Here is a 26640-nt window from a genome sequence, read left to right on the forward strand (position 1 = left end):
AAGGAAAGTAAAATTTCCATTTCACTCTGTCATTGTTATCAGGTGGCATGTCATAGTGTGCCCTCATCCCTCCCTAATCGTAAAGCTTTTGTGACAGGTTTCTGCAAAAGGATTCTTGTTTACTTATTTATTTCATATCACAGAAAGAAGACAGTGAGGAATAAACATGCAGCTGTATCCTAATTCACTCTGGATTGGGGTTTTTATCAAGCCAGGGTTTATTTGTGTTTATCTCTGGAGTTTCTGGTGCACATTTTTCCCACCCACTCCTCAGGCTAACCGCGTGTGTGTTTACCTGCACTGTTTCTGTCAAATTGACAGAACAACAAAACATTCTTCAATTTAATTTCAAGTAATTATCTAAAAAAGACCTATTAACATGGAGGGTCAAGGCACCAAATGTAACCTCTCCTACTCTACCCGCTCCGAGAGGGATTCTCAAGCGTCAGTTGCTTGCACGCCACTTGAGGCCAGGGGAATGAGGTTTACATGCACAGCTCTTACTGGCCTACAGTATGTCCATTATACTCACCCCCAAACCTCAGTCCCATCCGGGTCACGGCACCAAATGTAACCGGTTGGGTTATGCGCTATTACGCATCTTCTGAATGAGTACTGAATCTCCTGATCAAAACACAAATAAGGAAAATATAGTAAAACAAGTAATCATTTGTAATTATATGTAAAAAATATGATCATATGTAATTATATGCATACGTTCATTAAAAGTATATCGCTGGAAAGGTATTTCAAACTTCTTACTTCTCAAGGAAGAACAAAACATATCTTTGCCGTGAGAAAATATAGGCATTGATCGTTCACGGCGAATGTAAGCACTAGCAGTTGCTGGCTGTAGTTCACTTAACGGCCACCGGTGTCGCTAATAACAAGGGTTTCTGAATTTGTGCTAATATTTGATAACGTTAATAAAGACCAGATAACTTTGAGCAAATGTTTTAATAACGTTACGGAAGGAACGACTTAACTTTAAAAGAACTTTGAAAACATACTGTTTATCAACACAGATCTGAGAAAGGTTTGAAAAATGGTACAATGCCTAATGTAAACTAGGTAAATTCCACAAAATGTATTATAGACCTTTTATTAGATTTTCAGCTAGATTGAAATGGTAAAATAATGCAAAATCATTCTGGAAACTACAGAAATGGAAGTCTGGATATTGTTTTGACTTTATTATGTATAATGTTATTCAAACCTTACTTAGAAGATATAAATCACATAATTAACTGAAGATTAAAGGGGTGAATTGAGAAATCAACTTTCTCTGGAGCTTTTTATATATAAGAGCCCATGGTAATTTATGAATATCCTGTACGTTTCAGAGCTGAAAATTTCCTTGTTAGTCAAAGAAAAGCTTTTATAGACACCAGGCCGATCGTGACACGAAACGATCGTGTTCGCATCTTGATGTCATCGACTGACGAAACACCGCCTCTACAGAATAATAAGCATGTGTAATTCAATAGCCCCGCCCACTGACTCATCGGATCATGCTAGCTAGATCAACGTACTTGAATCATTCCGGTTGCCGCTTTTAAAACAGCCTCTCCCTCATGTGAACTGAACTGACAGGGGCATAGATATGACAGGAGCTGAAGCTCATTAAATATGCAAATCTTATCCAATCATAGCTGTGGGCGTTTACTTCCAAGTCTCCAGTGCGTCACGCCCATCAAAACCCAGCGTTTTGGAGACAGCCTCAAAACCAGTGTACAAAATAGCCTATTACTTATAAGTTATGATGTTTTTGAATGTAAAAACCACACAGACATCATTAGTTGACCTCAGACAACAGTATAAAAACATAAAAAAGCCAGTCCATGACACCTTTAAAGTATGTTGTTTGAAACATCTAATGTAGATGTTTGAAACCAACAGACGTTTTTCTCAAATAGGTCTAGTCTCCCCTATAACTTTGAATCATTTCTCACATTTATCAAACATTGTCATTAAGATTTTCCTCGGCTGCTCTGATCCTGAAACTAAGAGAACGGCCAACGCAGCATTTCCTCCACAGTCAGAGAAGATGGTTTCTCTCACCCAAGACACGGACATGAAATATAACTATGTTAGATGTGCAGAGGGACACAGGATCCTGATGCAGCTCTAATGGATTCTGTGCCCCTAGTTGCTCCTGGATTGTTTTATTCCAAGTGTGCAGACAGAAGGCAACAATCTTTAGGTGCACTTGTGATCCATCAGTGAGATGGACTGTGGAAATCTAACAACATTGATGTGGGTGGTATTATCAGCTTGACAAAAGTACTGGGCCGACCATAAATCATCTACTACAAATCTGCCCTACAGGGAGCCAGAGTTCCATCAAGATGTCACTGCTGTAGGAAATGTCTGCATCCTCAGATCTGCTATTTTCCTCCATTTCTTGTTTTTATTTAACAATTATTCACGCTTTAAAACTTATGAACAGCTTATTTGGATTTAAAGTTAGTGTTGTGAAGAATTTGTGGCCCCTTGGCTAAATATTGCTTTGGGCTCCATAACTTATTTTAAAGAAATCATAGCATACTGTCTTATTATTTTCCACATAAAAATATTAGTACAATTTTACAGAAATATATTATTTAATGAAAATCTTCTCTGACTCTTATAATTATAATTATATATATATATATATATATATATATATATATATATATATATATATATATATATATATATATATATATATATATAAATTTTTTTTTTTTGGTGCTATCCCCATCAGAAATGCTTTCATTGTTTGTGCAATAGTTCTGTGTTCCAAAACAACACATTCTCACACCCAACTCGTCACATATGGACGCTTGACCCGGACCCCTTGTCGTCACTTTTCAACGAACTGGGCGTACCTTTATCGTCAATTTTTCGACGCGCTGGGTGCTCCATTCATTACAATGAGAAACCTTTGGCGTCATAAACAGACGCATTTAATTATTTGCGTTTATAAAAGCAGACATGATTTTATTAATATTTAAAGGCTACTTTTACATTTTGGAGCAACTAACCCAACTCCTACCCTAAACCTACCCATATCTAAACAATATAAAACACATAACAGGCAAATAAATGTACAGTCACAAGTATTTATTGCAAAAACGGACCAAAACAGTATAAAAGTATTAACTCATGTTGCATTCCAAGTCTTCTGTAGTCATACGATGTCTTCATGTCAAGAACAGAGTTGATCTTGATGTTTTAATCGCTGAAATGATGATCCTGGTGCCCCGTGAACAAAATCATTCATAACTCATTCAAATAATTCAAAAGACTCCTGAGCATGACGCAATCGGTCACAAGACACACGAGAGCCAATGACATTTTACCATCAATGCTGACGTAATGACGCAATTGGTCACAAGACATACGAGAGCCAATGCAATTTCGGGCGGCAATATTTGAAATTTGATGTGTTCATGATCTTCGGTGGATGGAGATGCTGATCGCTTTTGGGGATTTTCTTCATACAAATCAATCGTTTGGCCTCGCAAAACTTGGATTATTTAACTTTTTGAATTTCTCGTGGATGCAGTCGTATGTTATATCCTGTGTTTTATATCATGTTCACACAAATGGGTAGGTTTAGGGATGGGATGGGGTTGGGTTACATGTTAAGCATGTCTAAATAGCGTAAATAAAATAAATGTAAATAAAATTATGCTTGCTGATTAAATTGAAAAACACACTCCAACATGTCATAATGGCAAAATCATAAACTAATACAATTTCACCATGATGATAACATTCCCAATACCCAGTGCGTCTGTGTATGACGCCAAAGGATTCTCACTGAAATGAATGGAACACCCAGCGCGTCGAAACATGACACCTTGGGGTACCTTTTGCGTCTTAATTGTTACGCGGAAGGCACTTGACCATGCTTCAGAGTAGGGCTGTCCTCGCCTAAGGATTTGGGCAATCGAATCAGAATTGTCGAATCTCTCTGTGGTCGACTGATAATCGAATCATCTGTGTGTCTGTGTGTGTGAATGGTTTGGGAGGGGCACGACACTGTCAGCAGAAGGGTAAAACTATTTTTATTTTCCTTTACACACTGCACACAGCAACAACTTTTATTAAAGCGACCAAAACTGCCTGCCAACTGACAGACGAACTGACAATGGCTTTATTATTTAGGTTTAAATAGCCTAAAAGGTAATGTGGTGGATAAATATTAATAAACCGTTTTCTCATAACATGTTAAAGCCGTGATCGAAATACAGAACATCACACAAATATATAAAAGAACATTTTGATAAATAAACCTTAAAAAAATACTTGCCTAGAGAGGAAAATAACACTTTGAGTGCGTTTACATGCACGTTCTGAAGCCGATTGTGCCTAAAGCGAGTGAAGACGTACGCGAAGCTCAGCCCCGCGTCTCAGGATCTCACACCGCCACCTGATGCGCACATTATATACACGTGAGCTCAATTTTGAATTGACTGACAGATGAGCTGCACGAAAGCGCTCTGTGGTGAGGCAGGATTTTAAACAACTGCCTGAGTGGCCGCAGACAGGCGCTTAATGCTGCCGCCGGTGTGTGTACACTCATTTTTTGTGTGTACACTCATGATTTTAAAGGCGCGGTGCGAAGCTCAGCGCCCTTAAAGGGGTCGCACACCGATGCTCAGCTCAGCTCGGCGCCGCGACACGTCTTTAAAATATTGAGCACCCCCATATTGCCAAAATGGTATGGTCCTCGTTTCATAACACCCGCGAAGATTCGACCGTGAGATCGGTGGTCGAATCAGGCTCCGCATATCGATGCATCGAATCTTCGACTATTCGGGGTCACCCCTACTTCAGAGTTCTATAGAAGTCTATCGGACTACCCTGCACGTCGAAAATTGATGATAAAGGTACGCCCAGTTTGTTGAAAAGTGATGACAAGGGGTTCGGGTCAAGCGTCCATATGTGACGAGTTGGGTGTGAGAATGTGTTGTCCAAAAAGTCATGCTATTAAGATCTGGCTGAAATTCTCAGATATTTTGAGACTGATAAAATGACGTATAATAAGCATCACAATATTAAGATTCTGCAGAACTGTGCTACACACAGCTAAATTCTATACTCTAACTATTAGTTTCCAAGAGATAATAATTTATCTAGCATTTTTTTTTTTTTTTTTTTTTTTGCAGTGGTAGTCATTTGTTAATGTGTCAGTGTTATGAAGCTATTTTTGCAGCCTAGTTTTTTTTTTGACACTTTTTGTTTGAAATGGTCTGGGTATATCAAACTCTTTTATCTTAAAAGATCAAGAACAATTCCTAAAACTATGAGCCCTAAGCTATCTTATATGTTGCCATATGTCTTTTCTTTAATTGGTTCCCTTATTTCTGTTCTTCAATGTTACTACTTTCCTCTGATAATTTCTTTTTAGTTCCCTTGGCACTAAATTAGTTGTATTAGGTATAATCCACCTTTCACGCAATTAACCACAGCCTTGCTTCCCTCATTCGAACTACTCAAACTATAAGAAATTCAAGTAGTCCATGTAATCTATGCATGACATTGGGCCGTGTATAACCCAAATGCTGAGTTGAGACTGTTGGGGCATTTTGGATTGATAATCGGTCATAATCAGTAAGCCAATGGTGCTGATTAGCAAATGAGAAAAAATATTATGTACTTTGTGCAAGTTCCAACCTTTCCAAGTGTTGATAAGACTTAGCCTATCTGTTCATGGCACTCCTGACAGCAATATGTGTGAATAGAATATTACAACTAAAGAATAGAACAACATTAATTGAAGTGGAGAGAGAGAACTTTGAAGTGCCTGAAAATGAGTAGTGTGTTCTTTTAAAACTGGAGGTTTTTGTCGGAGTGTTTTCTCACATATCACTCGAGTGGTGACCAACGACTGGGGAGCAGGAACTGAAAATTCCTCATTGACGTTTGAGAGGAGTAATCAAAAGTACTACACCGTTTTATTATTTTGTATTACAGGCTATCAGTCTGTGTTTCTTGGTGGCAAACAAAGGTGGAGGAGTGGCCATAGTGGACAAAAGAAAGAATAAATGGAATAACTGGTAATATTTGGTTATTCACTAATTAAAGCTGCTGTCCGTAACCTTTTTTTGTGTTTAAGATTTACAAAAATTATTGGCTGTATCTGATTAAAAGCCATTTTTTTATTTTGAATAAAGTTTTTTCCCGCTGTTAGGGATGACACAGCTTTACGACGCACTCAACACAATAACAGCGGCGCGCACTCGTCATCCGCTCATACGATACGCCTCCACCCGCTCGGCTTTTTCGGAAAGACTCGGAACAGCGCATCTTTCTTATATAATTATAAAAAAAATAAAGTCTTTTCGGAGATATGCAGGATGCAATGCTACTCTGTGAGTGTTTCACCCCCCCTTTAAAAATAGTAATGTATGCAAACTTTTGGCCTGTACTGTAATGTACTATACTGTATATATATATATATATATATATATATATATATATATATATATATATATATATATATATATATATATATATATATGTGTGTGTGGTTGTCAGAATGGGTTGTTTTTTTAACCTAGCATTTTAAAAAGGATTAGTTCACTTAAAAAAATGAATTTTCCCGATAATTTACCCACCCCATCTCATCCAAGATGTTCATGTCTTTCTTTCTTCAGTTAAAAATATATATATTATTTTTTTTGTTGTTGTTGAGGAAAACATACCAGGCTTTTCCTTCACATAATAGTTTTTTTAATGGGTTGAAGGTCAAAATCAATGCAGTTTCAAAAGGCTTCGAAGGTCTTCAGAAGGTCGTATCCATCTGCCATTAAAAAAACAACAAGAAAAAACAACATTTATGTATTTTTTAACCTCAAATATGTTGCTCCAGTGTTCTGCTTTTGCAAGACATATGACGTCATCTGTCGGAAAGGTCACGCTTGTGACATATGTACCGAGTGTTAAAATGGGGTTTATGTCCTTGTTTGCACATTTGCGATGTCAGTGCACTGATTGGATGAACACAATATGCTTACATAAGGGCTACAACATTGTGCACCCGCCAGCTGTATTATCAAGTTCATCCTGAATTGACTTTTCAGGTAAGAATTAAACTCTCTTCTTCACTATTATTGTCGCGTTTTCTATCGCCGTTTGACATTTTTTCCCCCTCAAACGCTGGAACTAGTGTTTATACAATTCACTGTGTTTCTGTGACTGTCCAAAGCATGTGAATATGAGGTACGCTATTGGTTGTCAACATTTCAACACCACATTGTTTCGCATTGTACAAGTTTGGAACCACAAAGCAGTGCTAAACCGGCTACTAAATTACAAGTGTGAACCATTCATTTAGGGTTAAATGGGTATTTAGAACAACGATAACCCGGGGTTAAGCGCATTGTGAAAAGCCCTTTTGTGTCTAAAACTACAAGTTCGAAGCATAGCAAGAATTTAATCCACAGGAGTGAAGAATAAAATAGTTTTGAAAAAGGCATTCACACCATGTTCATATTACACACACAAATGACAAAAGATCAGAGGGCTTCTATTCCCCTGGATATAAGTGGAAGAATAAACCCATGGTGAAATGTTTGATCCTGGAGGCTTGCAGAGTAGCAGACGTGAAAGACACTGAGAAGCAAAGTAATAGAACGGAACGCTGGGCCCTCGAGCTTGCTGCAGGAAATAGCAGAAGGAGAATTATTCAGCATTATTCAGAATCACCATGCTACCAGACAAGTGTGACAGATAGAACTGGAGAAGAAATGAGAGAGAAAAATAACAGGGGAAGAGATCAGAGTCTCACTAATGCTGATTTCATGGGGGTTCATAAAGTATTCACATCCATAAAAGAGGTTGCAAGAGCAGCGATTCAAATATTTACGGGGGTAAATGACAGAAATGTATTATATACTCACTATTTTTCTTTTAAAGGAACAGTTCACTATCAAAAACAATCCAAAAAAATAAATACATTTACATCAAATTGTTGTTTTGATTATGTTGTTGAGTACAGTTCCTCTCAAGGAGGGTTAACAAAAATAAATGGTTCACACCCAAATCGTATTTCTTCAGAAGATTTAAATTGTATAGCATGAGTTACATGGACCAAATTTGCAATACTTTTATGCTGCATTTGCATTCTTTTCCCCATTCATTGTAATTACATGTAAAGCCCGGGACACACCAAGCTGACATTTGGCCGTCGGGCCATTTTTGAACATTGACCAACTGCTTTTTCTGTGTTTTCTGTGCCATTGGCTCTAGATGGATGCCTTAAGGTTTTTTGGATCAATTCCGCATGTAGAATCATTGTCGGACCATCGGTGTGAGGTGAGGTGTTCAGCTTAGTGAATGAGTCGGTGTATGGAAGTAAAACTGTGCCACTGGATTTTGAATTCTAATTTTTAGCACTGAATTTTTTTACATCGAATTTTTAACACTGAATTTTATTTTGCATCTAAATCAGACTTTGAATTTTAAAAGCCATCGAATTTCTAGCTCTGTTTTTTTTTTTGACTATGACATTTTTTCAATGTTTTAAAAAAATTCAGTGTAAAAAGAAATTCAACGTCTCAAAAAATTCAGTGTAAAAAAATTCAACGTCTCAAAAGATTCAGTGTAAAATAATTCAACGTCTCAAAAAATTCAGTGTAAAATAATTCAACGTCTCAAAAAATTCAGTGTAAAAATATTCAGAGTCAACATCCGGGTAACCAAGGAGAAGCAATCGATCCCTGTATCAAATCATCCAACATCCAGCCAATCATTTACGCTCCATTGGTCATGTGATGCTGAAACAGGAAGGCGGGGAACAGGGCCGTTTCTACCCTAGGCGAGATTCATATTGTAGTAGGTTGTGGGAGTGGCTATGGTTAACTTATGAGCTACTCGTAATTAATGTGCACAGGTGATGCGGGTGAACCCTGATTATTTATGGAATGGGTGCGGGACGCTCGAGAGGGACGGTGTGATTTGCGTGTGCGAGGAGCTCTCATTTGTGGGGAACGCTAGACGGCCGCTCGGGACAAATAGTGTCTCCGGCGGTGAAGATAGTCAGTTAGTGGGGGGCAAATGTGTTAGAGAGTTAGGGGTTCAAGCGCTGGATAGGAGAGCTCTTTAAAGGCACATAATTACCTGCTAAGTGATCTGACCCGCACCCGGACTGTGGAGGATGCTGAACCGGAGAGAATAATTTAAGCCTACTGTGATGCAATCGACAAGGGGAACCCCCGAGTGACTTCCCTGCTGACGTGATCCCGTCCCTTATGACGGCACCCATAACAAGGGGGGTAACGTGTTTTATAAAGTGTTGTGTTTTAACTAATAATAAAGCAATTGATTGTAAACTGCCCTCCTGGTGTAGTGTTCTCTGCCTCCATTATATCCGGTTGTTACAATATGTTGCACCCCCCCCCCCCCCTTTTTTTTTTTTTACTTCAACTTATTAAGTAAATATGACTTCCTTATTTCATGGGCATATTGTACATGCATTAATCGAATAATGTAGCTAGGTTATCTCTGAGATCACAGATGTTGGGGGGTTCGGGGGCATGCTCCCCCGAGAAAAATTTGATTTCTATGATCTACATATGTGTATTTTAAGATGTTCTGAAGGCCAAAAAATTAGATAACAATAGCTTGAAAACCATGTCACTCGGCGCCGCTGCGGCTTGAAGAACACAGTGAATCAAAGACTAAAAGACGGGACGAAGCAGTAGCCGAAGCCTTGCGCCAGTTTCATGTTTTAAAGGTTAATCACATATTTTTTTAGGGGGGGCTGATGCATAAGTTCATAAAAAAGGGCCTAGTGACGCCCATGGTTATGACAGTAGGGGAGACCGGGGGCAATTGTAACACATTTTGGTCATGTGTTCATTGCTCAAAAACCTTTTGAAATATTTGGATAAAAAATGTATGTTGGTAACTTGTATCTATGTTCTACTTGTTAACATTCACCAAATTGTTTTACAAGCAATGTTAGAGTCACAATACTAATTGAAACATTACCAGTCAAATGTTACATCTGCCCCCACATGCGGGGGCGATTGTAACACCATGCGGGGGCAATTGTAACAACACATGTAATACCTTTGTATAAATACCAAGGACCCCAATAAACTTCAAAGAATATAGATATAATTTAAACTATTTAAAATCAATTAGAATATGGACAGTGACACTTCCCTTACTATTTTCCTTGGTCTGAACAGCATGCTGTAAACAAAGAGTGTACAGGGCCTACTCAGTAAAATGGATCCAGACTGAGAGGCAAAATCTTTAAGCTCTGTACTATGCCACTAAATATATTGATAACACAGTATGCATAGTTTAATAGGGTATAGTTAATTTGTAGGCTATACATAAATATTAAACTGAACAGAAAAAACTTTTCACATTATCACATTATTATTACGACATTAGAAAAAAAACAATCATCTATTTTCTATATTGAATTTCCATGGTAGGGTTGTATTACAAGCCAAAAATAATAGTAAATATGTTGATCTTACACCAATGGGTAGTATATGGCAGTATTTAAATGCATAGATATTGAAGAATTAGAAAGCACTAAAATTTGCTCTTGGTGGGATTTGAACCCCAGTCCCCAGATTGAGAGGCACTCAAAGACTATAAACCACTGGTCTGCTATACTGCAATAAAATATTTAGAGATGTATGACATAGATATTTAAAAACTGAACTAAATACACTTTTCTTAAATTATTGGTGGGGGGTCGGGGGTGGGGGTTGTCTATTTTGATGTCCTTACTAAGCTGGACACTATTTTGATGGGTGTCGGGGGCAATTGTAACGCAGTGTTACAATTGCCCCCGACTGTACGACCTCATGACAAGCTACCCTACTAGCTAGAAACAATAAAGCAAATGTTTGACAAATATATTAAATGTTAGAAAACAGAATGGTCATGAATACAAGACAGATTTAAATTTATAGACATTAATTTTTTTTAACAGTATAAGGAAAATTCTGTAGGTGAGAAAAATCACTTTCACGCCTAAAAAATGAGTCTTTGCAGAAAAACTTTACCAAGTATCACTCAGCAGCTTGTCCTTTGGCAGGCAGAGAGGGATCTCCACTGAGCATATGCAAAATGAGTTTCATGATTCTGACTCATTTCTGATTGGTGTAATTTGAGATGTTACAATTGCCCCCTGTTACAATTGCCCCCGGTCTCCCCTATTAGCCTACTTAATCAATTTACACTAAACAGCTATCTCTGATGTAAAAAAAATAATAATTCAAATTAACTGCTATAATGTTCTGCACCTGAAATGAGCATGGCGTGTGGTCCGTCCAGTACTAATATTCAGTGTAATGTTTTGCTCACCATTATGATAGAGGGACCAGCTTAGTAGAGAACAAGTAACCAATAAGTAGGCTATACCTGTATATTTCGCTTTCTTTTTACGATACTGAGCCCCTGATGGCTTTGACCTTTTCATGATGATGAAACTAAAGCACGCTGTAACGAGTAGAAATATAGTGTGGCCCCTTTAAGAGTTGCGAGCGCTCCCTGCAAACGAAGTCTGCATTTTGTGAATGTGCGCACTGAGTCTTGAGCTCCCATGTGTGGGGATTATTTTCTGTTTTCTGTTGCTAACAGTTATTTTGTTTTATTAAGTAATGCTGTGGATGGAAAGGGAGTTTGTGATGAGAGTTCAGCGGGGAATAAAGTGCGATCTGTTTGATGTTAATCGCCTCCGTGTTTGCATCCACTACAGTTACATTAAGTGAGCTATCCGCATTTTTCACTCGGACACAAGCGTTACAATGCCACGGATGACGACGTTCCCTGCCGCCCTCTACATGATCTCATTTCATTACAGCAGCTCCACTATCACCATGGCGACTTCACTCCAATAATCGCAACTAATCATAATGCCTTGAAATAGAAAAAGTACGAAATATTAATAATAAAATATATATGAAATAACTAAAAAATCTTGTTGGGGCGGGGGCTCATTGACGCCCCCCAGCTGTTGGCGCCCTAGGCGACCGCCTAGTTTGCCTATGACTAGAAACGGCACTGGCGGGGAAGTTCACTTCAGGTGAGCTCCAGAGCTCAGCAGCATGGCTCAGAACACACACGATGGCGCTTCAGTGAGTTTACTCATGACCAATGGAGCGTAAATGATTGGCTGGATGTTGGATGATTTGATACAGGGATCGATTGCTTCTCCTTGGTTACCCGGATGTTGACTCTGAATATTTTTACACTGAATTTTTTGAGACGTTGAATTATTTTACACTGAATTTTTTGAGACGTTGAATTATTTTACACTGAATCTTTTGAGACGTTGAATTTTTTTACACTGAATTTTTTGAGACGTTGAATTTCTTTTTACACTGAATTTTTTTAAAACATTGAAAAAATGTCATAGTCAAAAAAAAAACAGAGCTAGAAATTCGATGGCTTTTAAAATTCAAAGTCTGATTTAGATGCAAAATAAAATTCAGTGTTAAAAATTCGATGTAAAAAAATTCAGTGCTAAAAATTAGAATTCAAAATCCAGTGGCACAGTTTTACTTCCATATCGGTGCACAAGAACAACAGCAACAGCAAGCGAAGTCAAAATGTTACATATAGAAGGTTGTTTTCAAATTTGACGTAATCTTACCTGCTGTTCCTGGGCTATATCTATATATCTATATATATCTATATATATATATATATATATCTATATATATCTATATATCTATATATCTATATATATATATATATATATATATATATATATATATATATATATATATATATATATATATATATATATACATAACATTTAAAGATTTATATATTATCTATCACTACCGAAACAGTGAATGTTTTAGTCCACTGGCTGAGACTGATTTATACCACACCCAGGGCCGGCTCTAGCTCTTTGGTTGCCCTAGGCGAGATGGAGTTTTGCGCCCCCCACCCCACCCCACTCACTTTTATCGTCTCTATTCTAATTCAGCACGTCTGTTTTTCTAGGCCTACCCCTAACCGAGAAGCACTTATTATTAAACACGTTTGACGCTTTATTTCCACTTTTCAAACATTTTCTCACTTTTTATTGAAAATAAATGCCTTTCCGATCTGGTATGTGATGGGAAAAGGGAATAGAGCGGGTTGGCAAAAGGCAGGATCGAACCTCTGATCGATCTGCATCAAAACTTGCTGCCATGCGTCTTACCACTACACTACAGCCACTGTAAAGAATTAGGTGAACACAGCATATTTGTGTTTGATGTAAATAATATGGCATCTATCGTTAGGCTGCTCCAGTAAAAAAAAAACAAAAAAAAAAAAAACGAGAGGCCGTATTTATTTCCTTCCGACGCCCACGTAGAGAGTGTTTGTACTTTTCATAAATAACATGAATACCGTACGTTATCCATATTCATAACGAACTGGACTTTTGATATTTAATGACATCCATTTAGGTTATTGTAGATTATTGTCAGTGAAGTTATGTTTGCAATACGTATAGTAATTATGTAGAAAACTAGCAAGTGATAGCTTGACAATATTAATAATATTTATAAAATAAATATTAGTTGATAAGATTGATACTAAGTAATTTTATTTTGTTTGACAACTTATTGGCTGAGATAAGAAGACTAACCTCTATACTGGGCTTTCTTTCGATTTTCTTCCTTTCTTTTTTTCTCTTTTTCCATCCCTGTGCATCCGCGGGTTTAGACGCCTCACTTTTGATGAACGCGCAAGATGAGCACTTGCCTGACCTTACGCCTGAACTAATAATCAATAATCACCATCAATTCAATCTAATAATCAGGTTGATAAGTAATTAAACGTGTGGCTGAGGGGGCGCCCTATGATGATCATGTTTAATGAACATTATGTTGTATTTCGCTTGTTCCGATTCTATGCTTAATGGGAAGTAATGGGCGGCACTAGAGCGCGCTCGCGCCCCTAACACAATTGTCGCCCTAGGCAACCGCCTAGCTCGCCTATAGCAAACGCCGGCCCTGACCACACCCCTATTTTTTTGATCAGGAAATATCCCTGTGTCCCTCTCTCTCATATGCTACTTGAGCCCCTTTCACACTGCATGTCGAAACCCACAATATTCCCAGAACATTGCCGGGTCGTCTTCTGTGTGAAAGCAACCACGTCCCGGAATTGATTACTGAATTGAACCCGGGTCGGGGACCTAGTAACATTGCGGGGTTCGACCCGGGACGAGCGCTGTGTGAACAAAAGCCAAAACTAATGCCGCAACGTGTACCTAGTTATCGTACGACTCCTAGAGATAATTTTTTCAATAATACAACCCTGCATTGCCAGAAGAGCTAGTCGGTGTTTTAAACGCAGAGAGGAGCTCCACGGAGCTCCATACTATCCGCGCTGAAGCTGAGATCGCTCACCATTATACGTCACATCCGGATGTCACGTGTCAACACGATCTGGGACCATTACGGGTTGTGTGTGAAAGCATTATCCGTGTATTTGCCGGAATTGCAGTGTGAAAGGGGCTTAAGTGAATAGATTGATCCCATCATTTTGATGTAAATGTGTTTTAAAATCTGAAAATCTGTGTGTAACTTTAAGGAATGTCACTACTGTTGGAAACTCAGAAGTGAAGACCAGGAGAGCTTGGGTATATCTTTCGGGCAGGCGTTCCTCTTTATTGAGAAACACACGTGCCGTCTGTGGCTGCAGTCGTCCAAGTCTAATTCTAATTGTAATTTATCCACATTTCAGGGGAAGGGATTTACACAGTAGAGGAGGAGACAATCTAAACAAAGGAATGCACATGGTTTTTAGGTAGGTTGTTTAGAGAGAGAGAGAGAGAGAGAGAGAGAGAGAGAGAGAGAGAGAGAGAGAGAGAGAGAGAGAGAGAGAGAGAGAGAGAGAGAGAGAGAGAGAGAGAGAGAGAGAGAGAGAGAGAGAGAGAGAGAGAGAGAGAGAGAGATATGTACGTTATCACATGGAGTTCTGGGGATAAATACAATTTTGACATACAGAGTGATGAGCTGTTTTGCTGAGAGAGAGGAATTGAGCCAAACTCCTTTCAGGTAAGACCATGTCTGTTCTGCTGGTTGGATATGACTTCACTGCCTAATGCACCATGCTCGTTACTTATCTCCTGAAGACAAGTGGGGCTCAATTTTACGATGAAATTATGCATTATGTCCTTCATTGTTGCAGGTACATGCTTCTGTATGTATGAATATATATATATATATATATATATATATATATATATATATATATATATATATATTTATTATATATATTTATATTTATATTAAAGGGGTGGTTAATTATGATTTCACTTTTGTAGTATGCAATGTATTTGAGCATACACAACATCAGCTAAATTAGGACGGTCAAAGTTCAAAGCAAAGAGATATTTTCTTTTAAGGACTACAACAAATGGCTGGTAGGGACTACACAAGCTTTCTCCCGGGTCAGTGACATCACTAACCCTGAGATTTACACAAACCTTACCCCTGGAAACATGCAACAAAGGCCATGTTTAGAATTTATAGATTATCATGACAGAACATGTTAATCAATGATTTGAAGATTACTCCACAATTCATCAACTAACCTTTCAGGAATATTGTTGCATTACATTCTATTGTAACTTCCTTGAGTCTCACAATCACTGTCCGACTCGAGTTTAATTGCCGTTCTGCATGAGGTAATCAGAGCTCTGCCCTGTGAGCAGCAGCTCATTTGTATTTAAAGGGACACACAAAAACAGCAAGTTTTTTCTCACCCTCAATTTTAACATGTTATAATATATAAAAGTTATTTTAAGCTAAAACTTCACATACACACCCAGAGACTTCAGAGGGACGTCACAGACTGCAGATTTTGCATCTTAGAAAAATTCCAACCCAGACTCAAAGGTTAGATACATCGGCTGAGACATTTTTTTTTTTTTAAATTATATTATTTTGCTTCTTAAATGTTTTTCCACACTTTCAAATTAAATTGTCCAGAGAGTGGTGCTAAAAGGTGAATAGTGTCCCATGAAGACCAAGGATGGTAACCCATTAAAATAATTTATCTTCTGCATTTAACCCAGTCAAGTTAGTCCACACACTTTAGTAGTAGTGACCATACACAAACCCAGAGCAGTGGGAAGCCGTTTTTTGAGAGCAATTGGGGATTAGGTGCCTTGCTCAAGGGGACTTCAGTCATTTCCTGTCGGTATTGAGAATCAAACCCACAACCTTCGGCTAACCAGTCTGACTCTCAAACCTTTAGGCCACGACTGCTCACAGGTAAATGCGCTATAGCATCTGAAAATAAGTCACAAGGGCAAGGCTATACCAGATGAGCTACCAAAAATGTTTACTGTCCGAAACTCCCAACGTATGGAAATGTATTTGTTTACAAATAATGTACTATGCTAAAAGTTTTTTGAGCTGATAACAAAGTATACAATAAGTCTTTAATAATCAGTCACTTGCCCTGTGATTAAAAGTTTAATCTAATAAAAGTTTGTTTAAAAAAGAAAATGTGTTGGTGTTTAAAAAAAAAAAAAGAAAAAGATTTCCTGCTCCCTAACCATAACCCTAAAACTCTCACAGAAAGCTTTCTAAATATTTTCGCAAAACGTCCTTGTGGGGACATTTTGTTATAAAATTTTTAAATAAAAAAGTAACATTAAATTGTAATAATATTTCACAAAATTACTGTTTGTACTGTATTTATCAAAAGAATGCAGCCTTGGTGAGCATAAGAGACTTTCCCAACTTTTGACCAGTAGTGTATATAAGATTTAGTCTTCATCCCTGCGAAACTTGTAAAAATAAATCACAATTTGTGACATTTTATTATATATATATATATATATATATATATATATATATATATATATATATATATATATATATATATATATATATATATATATATATATATATATATATATATATATATATATATATATAAAAATTAATTGTTTTAATCTAGATTACAATGACTCATATATGCTAGGGGTGTAGCGGTACACATCGCTCACGATTCGGTTTGTATCAAGGATTTAGGTTCACGGTTTCGCCACGGTCCTGTATTTACTATGTTCAGGGTAAAAAGGACTTCTGTCAAATAAAAATAAAGAAAATAAGAACAAATAACTTAAAGACAAGCAGCAGCACAAATAAACACTATTGAGCAAAGATACTAATCAAATAAACAATGCTTTTTGGGTTTTTCAGGAAGGTCTAACATTAGTTTTTTTAGGTAGAGAAATTGAATAAAGCAATCAAATGTAAAATAATTGCATATTTCACTGTTTAAATTAAAGATGAATCCTTATTAAACTTGCATCCTTGGCAAACTTGGCAGCACTTGCATGCACTGAATGTCACATGCCTGTCCTACACATGTAGGTTTTAGGTGTGTTCGACATCAGCTGCGGCTGGATGCATGCGATCGGCGAGAGTAGCCGAGTGCAGGCAGGGAGGAGCTGCAAACGGAGACGTGAAGTCGGACACTTTCTGCTTCCCGTGGTGACGCTTGCACTGCGTTTGCAAACTTTATCACAGCTGAAGTTAAATAAATGCAATATTTCTCAAATACACAGATGTTTCAAATGACATTTTCATTCAATACTTTATGTACTGTTTAATAAAGCGTCTAGCGTCTACTATCAGTGAAGTGTTGTCAACGGTTTTTATCAGTTTTAGTTTGATAAACATGATGATATAACATCACGGCTACATGAAAAGAGGTTTTACTGTTATAAATAAATGGTTTGTGAGCATTAGCGTAACATCAGGTTTTAGAATAAACACGAAACGCATGTGTTCGCTGTCATGCGGTGAATCGGCCAATCGTGGATCAGCTGTGTCGTCATCAGAGCTTGTGCATCCTCCTGATTACTGCCCTGACTACTGAACTAGGGAGCTGATTGAGACGCATGTCTCCCGTTCCCATGTGATCTGTGTTGGCTTATTGTTTCAGTTTTGTATTTTGTTATTCTTATGTGTTTTTTCCCCCCTTGTGGGTTTCTTGAGTTTGTTTTATTTTTGTAAATAAATCACCTTTCTTATTGCACTTGAGTCCTCACACCTGTTGTCCTTAAGTCATCCTGTGACACTGAACAGTTTACAAATAGAGACCGCTTTGCTCATGTTTTTCTTTTATTATCGCTGTTGTTGTAATGTATCACTGAGAAGCCAGCACGTGTATCGATCGACAGAAACATACATAAAGTATTATTTTCAAGTTACAACCTACAGTGAGGAAAATAAGTATTTAAACACCCTGCTATTTTGCAAGTTCTCCCACTTAGAAATCATGAATGGGTCTGAAATTGTCATCGCACCTACGTAGGTGCATGTCCACTGTGTGAGACATAATCTTTAAAAAATAAATAAATAAATAAATCCAGAAATCACAATGTATGATTTTTTTACAATTTATTTGTAGTGTTTGAACACCTGAAAAAAATCTGTTTTCTTTGCAATTACAGAGGTCAAATGTTTCCTGTAATTTTTTACCAGGTTTGCACACACTGCAGGAGGGATTTTGGCCCACTCCTCCACACAGATCTTCCCTAGATCAGTCAGGTTTCTGGCCTGTCGCTGAGAAACACAGAGTTTGAGCTTCCTCAAAATATTCTCTATTGGGTTTAGGTCTGAAACCTTGCTAGGCCACGCCAGAACCTTGATATGCTTCTTACAGAGCCACTCCTTGGTCATTCTGGCTGTGTACTTCGGGTTATTGTCATGTTGGAAGACCCAGCCTCTACCCATCTTTAATGCTCTAACTGAGGGAAGGAGGTTGTTCCCCAAAATCTCACAATACATGGCCCCGGTCATCCTCTCCTTAATACAGTGCAGTCACGCTTTTCCATGTGCAGAAAAACACCCCCAAAACATGATGCTACCACCCCCATGCTTTACAGTAGGTATGGTGTTATTGGGATGGCACTCATCATTCTTCTTCCTCCAAACACGTTTAGTGGAATTATGACCAAAAAGTTATATTTTGGTCTCATCTGACCACATGACTTTCTCCCATGATTCCTCTGGATCATCTAAATGGTCACTGGCAAACTTAAGACGGGCCTGAACATGTGCTGGTTTAAGCAGGGGAACCTTTCGTGCCATGCATGATTTTAAACCACGGCGTCTTAGTGTCTTACCAACAGTAAGCTTGGAAACGGTGGTCCCAGCTCTTTTCAGGTCTTTATCCAGATCTTTCCGTGTAGTTCTGGGCTGATTACTCACCTTTTTTACGATCATTGAGAGACCTTGAGGTGAGATCTTGCATGGAGCCCCAGTCCGAGGGAGATTGAAAGTGATTTAGGATAATAAATGGAGTGCAGGTGCACATTCTCTCTCTCTCTCTCTCTCTCTCTCTCTCTCTCTCTCTCTCTCTCTCTCTCTCTCGATAGATAGATAGATAGATAGATAGATAGATAGATAGATAGATAGATAGATAGATAGATAGAAAGAAAGAAAGAAAGAAAGAAAGAAAGAAAGAAAGAAAGAAAGAAAGAAAGAAAGAAAGAAAGAAAGAAAGAAAGAAAGAAAGAAAAATGTACGTTATCGCATGGAGTTCTGGGGATAAAATACAATTTTGGCATCCTACTGTCAATGATGATATTGAAAATGCATTTAATTTACTCTTCAGAACCAATTTTTACTTGCATTTGGTACTTGCTGTGTGTCACTCTTGGACCATTGTCACAAATGTGGAAATATATTCTAACTCAAGCTGCACCTATGGAGGATGTGGAATCAATATGCATCGATGTCTTTCATTACCTGCTACTCCTGTGAATTGCATAGATTTTTGGAAAGATGTGGATTGCCCACCAGCTTCCCAACAAAGCAGATGAAACATCTGATTAGTATTCCTGCTCAATGAGGCTTATATCTTCAATGCTTTGTAAAAAAGACTGAAAAATCGATATTGGTAGTGACATGAAAGAGATGCTGTGGCTGACATTGTACAGAGCAGCATTTTCTGGTGAACTGCGTTTGCTGACTATCTGCACAAATGCGATGGGAGGCACTTCAAAGCAAGAAAGCAGGACGGCTTAAAGTTCTTAATACTGCCAACACACAAATACTAGCAGTGTGAGCTCCTAGCTCCGGCATTCGGTTTGCGCTACTTCTTCAAGACATACATATTTTGTGAATACCTGTATGCTGTTGACAGAATTACACAGGTTCAGAGGTAAGACTCAATATGAGAGATGAGAAGCATGAGAACCAAAAGCAATGCATAGGCCTTTCAAAACAATATATTTGAATATTTGACCCCTGGTCATTTTATGCTTTCATTTTATGGGAAACAACAGCGTTTTGTGTGGCTTTTATAGCAAAACAATACAAAAAATCGAATAAAAACCTTTATAGATGTGTAATGTTCCCAACTGATCTGCCTTTGCCAGGTGTAGTAAAAAAGTAATATTGAACTATGTTTAAAATATTTCAGTAATCAGTGTATAATATATGTGCATATAAAACAGAGCTTTAGAAGAGCTGTTTTGATTGTTGGTGTGTAATCAAGCATGCCAGTTAGAATTTCACTTTTATTTGAGTGACATACCAGTTAAATTCAAGTGTTTTTTTTTTTTTTTTTTTTTTTTTTTTTGTGTGTTTTTCCTTCTCTATCTCTCGCTTTTGTTTAAATGACCTTGCAGACATTTCAGCAGTGGATTGGACTAAAGCACGGCGATGAAAGATGCTTTCTGCTTTTTATACCCAAGCATAACCACCAGTACTGGTAGCAAATTAATAAATAAATAAATGAATGTTGGAGATCTGTTCTGATAGGGCCACAGACAGCATGGGAATAGTAGTTCAGTGTTAAAATGCAACTGTATATGCCTTTCCCCTACGCACCATGACACTTTGCACAAATTATGAGGGAATACTGTTCAACTGTAAACAAACAGTGACTGATAATTAACCTGTTTAGGTTAATGAGTTGAAATTATTCTCCTCACCCCTCAACTATCGAACAGCAAAATGAAACTTAAGTGTAAATGAGTTAACAAATATTTTGATCCGTGAAGCAGGGAGGCATGGGCAGACGTGGTCGGCCGGAACCGGAACCGGAACCGGAACCGGAACCGGAACCGGAACCGGAACCGGAACCGGAGCCGGAGCCGGAGCCGGAGCCGGAGCGAAGACCACGAACACACAGGAAACCCACAGGACACACTGCAACGATCTGACACAAGACTGAGTGAGACACAGGAATATATGGGCCCGGTAATGAGGTGCAGCAGGTGAGAGTGATCGGTGATGAGTAATCAGTGACCACGCCTCCAACAACACCACACAACACAGACAGAATGAGGCTACGTCTACACTAATCCGGATAAATTTAAACACAGAGTTTTCGTCTAAAAACGCTCTGCGTCCACACTATCATTTTCAATCGTTTTCCAAAAAATGTTCATCTGCACTGAAACGTCTGAAAACGCTTACATCCCCGTACTGCGCATGAGCAAATCCAAGACGCTTCGACTTGCGTCATTTCCGCTACTCGTTTATTTACTCTTTGAAATTTTGCAGCAATGTCGAGAAAAGGCACTGAGTTTTTAAAATGGGCCGACAGTGAGGTGGAGTTGTTGCTGCGAGTAACACATGAATATAAAGTGTGAATTGGTCATATGACTGCATCACATGGCTAAAAATGCCTCATCGTATTAAAAAGCCTCCGTTTTCACAGTCCACACTACGACGCAAAGACAACGTTTTCAAATGTATCTGCTTTGGAGAGCATTTTTAAAACAATACGTTTTCCTTGACTTAAAACGCTGTCTCAGTGTGGACGGAAGGCCAAAACTGAGAGAAAAATATACGTTTTCAAATGAAAATGTATTAGTGTGGACATGGCCTGAGACAGTGAATTCATGAACCGTGACATTCAAATACAAATGAAAAGTATCCCATAATTTACTCATCTCAATCCAGGTGTATATTACTATTTTCTTATATCAGAGTTATATTAAATAATGTCCTGGCTCTTCCTTTGTAATTGCATTGAATAGTGTCCCAGTTTTTGAAGCTCCCAAAAGCACATCCATCCATCCATCATAAAAGTAATCAATATCCTCCAGTGGGTTAATACATGCCTTGTGAAGCAAAGCAAAGGGTTTTTTAAGAAAATCACCCATATGTATAACTGTATAAAATATAATCACTGTCAACAGCACACGTTCACGATGTAGTCGAGTTCTGGCAAAAAGGTGACCTCTGACCTGACATGATGTAGCTCCTCTTCTCTTATTTAGAAATCCTCCAACATTTTTCTTTAAAACTTCTTGTTTCAGACTTCTACTTTGTGACCAGAGTTTTGTTTTGCTTTATGTGATAGGTCCTAAATTATGGAATAGTCTTCCTTTCCATGTGAGGTCAACTTCATCATTAGACATTTTTAAATCTTCTTTAAAGACATATCTTTATTTGGATGCATTTCAATAGATTACACAATAGGTTTTGGCATGGATACAATATACAGTATGTTGCTATATTTAAATGTTTTAATTTATTGTATTATGTTTTATATTTAATTCGTTATTTATTATTTTATTACTTTTTTTCTATGCTTGCTTGATCTGTAAAGCACTTTGGGTCAACATTTGTTTAGAGTGTAGAAATAAACGATGCCTTAACCATTCTCTGCGCTTCTGTGTTAGCCATTTCTCATCTTAGAGAAAATAGATGTGGCGATTTGGTGAGAAAATTAGTCATTCTTCGTGCATTACAGTGCATTATTTATGGGATATGTTTGTGCAGATTACCACAATTGTGCAGTGGCTGGTGTCTTTTCCATACTGTTACAAAAATAAAAATAAAAATACACAGCTGAATGAAGTAGCTCTTGCCATAAATATTATTGTATCAAAATAAAAATCATTACATTATTTTACAGATGGATACAAACGAAGGATGAAGGGAAATTTACAACTGAAAATAAAGATTATTTGAAGCACTACTTTATTATGTTAAATAATTTGCCATTTTGTGTGTGAGTGTGCAATTTCCCCATACCAGAAGTGCCAGTCATGCTTTAAAACACAGTAGGCTTATTTGGAAAATGATGATAGGCTTATCAAGTTTAAAACAAAGGCTGTTGCTGTGAAGGACTGTAAGTTAATAAAAATCCAAAATGATCTCTTGTATTCTCTCCCTGTTTCAGTTTGAGTTTGTCTGGCCTCATCTATGTTATACACCCATGTGTGAGTAAAGCTAAACCTGTGTTCCTGAGTATTATACTAAAAGACTGTTGATCCTTCAACATTGTCCTTGTGTGTGTATTATATGTGTATAAAAAGTTACTTATAGTTAGTAGAATGCATAACTTGATATTACTGTTAACATTTGGTATCTAAAATTGTTTCATACAACATAGTCATAATTTTGACCTAACCAACTGAAATAATACTTGATTGTAGTAAAATATATATTTTTAAATATTTACCTTTTTTTTCTTTCTTTTTTTTACCAGATACATCATATTTGTTCCAACTAGGGGTGTCCCCGACTATGGATTTACACTGTCGAATCAGAATTGTCAAATCTTTCTATAGTCAACCAAAAGTTGAATAATCTATATGTGTGTGTGAATGGGTTGGGAGGGGCACCACACTAGTCAGCAGGAGGGTAAAACTATTTTTATTTTCCTTTACACACAGCAACAACTATTAATAAAGCGACCAAATCTGCCTGCCAACTGACAGACGAACTGACAATGGCTTTCTTATTTAGGGTTAAATCTCAGCTCTTTATTTTGATATATTGCATGCTCAGATATTCATGAAACAAAATATTTTATGGGCTATTACATTTTTGTGAAAATTGTCAAAAACCCTGGTGGAGGCTGGCAACTTTCTTTTTAAACGCTGGCGGGAAAAGAGTTAAATGGTTATTTGGAAGTGTGTATGGTTCTGTGAAGAACCTTTAATATCCAAAGAACCTTTCCATTGTACAAAAGGTTCTTTGTAGTGCAAAAAAAGGGTCTTTAGACTAAAAAATGGTTAGAAAAAAAAAAAAGTTCTTTAAAGAATCTTTCACAAAACTTCTTCTTCTAAGGCATCACTGTGAAACCCCATTTTTGGTTCTTCCTGGCACCTTTATTTGTAAGGGTATATGCCGAAAAAGACCACTGATTACATTTCTCCTCAACTCTTTCTCTGCTGAATCCAACTGTTTAAAAGCCCATTTAGTGGAAGATGAAGCAGCATGCTGATCATGCTGAACAGGTTGGCCACCCCTGTTGTAAACAAATGAATTATTAAAAAAATTCACCCCCCTCAAAGTTGTCATGAAAGGCAAAATTGGCCTTATAAACCGCAATTTGTACCAGGTTGTAAACATGTTTTGTTCTCCTGTAAAGTTGGGCATTTTAACATGGAGCTCAAGGAGATTCCGCTCCATACTGGAGCCTGTTACTAGCGGCCAGTCGGGGAATTGCAGTTTAAGTTACTTCCGTATTGGCTTCAACAGAAACTGGGTGAGGTTGTCACTTTGTTGCAACCCATTCTTTTTTCAACTCCATTCTTTTTTCATCAAATTATAAGTGTGATAGTCAGGAACTATTACTTCAGCATGACTGGAAGGCATAAAGCATTTGATTTACATATGACCAAAGCAGCATTAGATGGGTCATATTTTAGTGCACCTATGCTGCATTGCGTCTTTACACAGGATTTGGCGGCACTGAGTCTGTTCAGATCAGCTTTGACTCGCCTTTTATTACCTGTTTATCCATCACAGGTGACTGGCTCCAGTGAGTCAGTCACAGTGTGACAGTGCCGGATGATTCATTGTGAGAGTACGGATGGTCGGACAGAAGCCAAGCAAGATACAGCCAGCTTCACTGCAGATCCAGGCATCAGAGCTCCGTCCAAACGGTGGAAACATTAGAAGAGCCTCTAGCTATTTATAGAGGGAAACAGAGAAATACAGAGGGTTATATCACCATTTGCATGCCAATTCTCTCACAACTATAAAAAGCCACTCATTGTTCATTTTTATGCAACGCTCATTTAAAAACAAAAACAGCTTGAACTACAATGCATTTTCTTAGAACTGACAGGATAAATCTTTTGACGTGACAACAAAAGAGTTAAAATCTGTGCCGTTGTTTACAGCAAAATGTTGCCTTCAAGGTGGTCGTTTTGACAAAGAACACAAATGTTCAGCATATTTGAGATGCTGAATACTGCTTTGAGTGTGTTTTGTAAAATAAAACCTTGAATGCTGAGATATTTAGAAAATTGGTATAAACTAGCCTTCACTTCTCAGCTGAAAAATTCAGATAATATGCACTGAAAGTCCTGTTTAGCCTAATATGATTATAGTGTAATAAACTGATTTGGGAAATTGAGATGCAGTCGACTGTGGGGGAAATGTGATAAACATTTGAGAAATGTCCTGTTGATGGGAAATAATGAGATGATTAACCTCATTAATCACAGGACACTCTTTTTTGCGACGGCCCCAATAGTGGAGCTGACCTCATAAAAGACTTCCAGGGCTGCATTTTAGAGCTATCCTCATAAAATACATCCAGGGCTTCACTTTTAGACAAACTTGCAAACTTCCCTAAGCACTTTCCCTCTGGGAATCCCAATCAGCATTTTCAAGTGTGTTCAGATAAGTTTATTCGGACAGACCCTCGATTTTGACAGAGGGAGAAAGTCTACTTATTATGTACATTTCAGACAGATGCCTAGACCACAATGCAATATAACTGTGACATCACAGCAAACTGCACTTCATTTACACCCACCCCACACAACTCTAGTAGTGATGGGAAGTTCGGTTCTTTTCCGCGAACCGTTTTTTTCAGACAGTTCGTTTCAATAATCCGGTAAAAAAAAAACAGTCGTGCAAACACTGATGTTTTACACGGATTAAACAAACTTACATTGACATACTTACACAAACCTCAGTTCACCCGTGCTCATGTATTATCAGCATCAGCTGTCCCAGTCCGAGAGAAACAGTTCGGTTACGATACTATCACGCATGCTCAGTATCTCCGCTCACCGGTTATCAGAGTCGAACATTTCCGAAAGATCGAACGTGTCCGATAGAAATGGTTCTCGATTCTGTACTGGTGATCCGAGAACTGTTGCAACCCGGTCGATCTGACTCGAGAACCGCTGTGTGTGTGTGTGTGCTGAGCATAGGGTGCTGAGCTGCGAACTGCTGCAAGCTGAAACTGTTTTGATTACATTTCAAAATGTGTATCGACTTAGAAATTAAATAAGAAAAAAGCTGTTCCTGAAAATATCATCCATTAATTTTTTTTTTTATTTGACCGTTTTACAATCCATCGTTTCCAAACTTTAAAATAATACAGTGATAAGACAGCTTTATGATGTTTCCAAACGTGATTAGTTTTATACACTTAAAACGTGTATTTCGTTCCTCTGAACAAATAACACGCATATGCAGCTCATCGGTTCTCAGTATTGATCGTGTCCGACAGAAACGGTTTTCGATTCTGTACTGCTGATCCGAGGATCCGACAACCGCTACGTTCGGTTACACGCGCATGCTCAGTATCAGCTGCACGTGAGCTCTCACAGCAAAACATGTCTCACTTCGGCTAATGGTTGGAATTAATACATCTACTTCAAGATATTAGTTTATTTCTAGTCGGAGAGACTGTCACTCATGTCAGAAA

Source organism: Pseudorasbora parva, chromosome 16 (genome assembly GCF_024679245.1).
Source record: "Pseudorasbora parva isolate DD20220531a chromosome 16, ASM2467924v1, whole genome shotgun sequence".
Taxonomy (NCBI): Eukaryota; Metazoa; Chordata; class Actinopteri; order Cypriniformes; family Gobionidae; genus Pseudorasbora; species Pseudorasbora parva.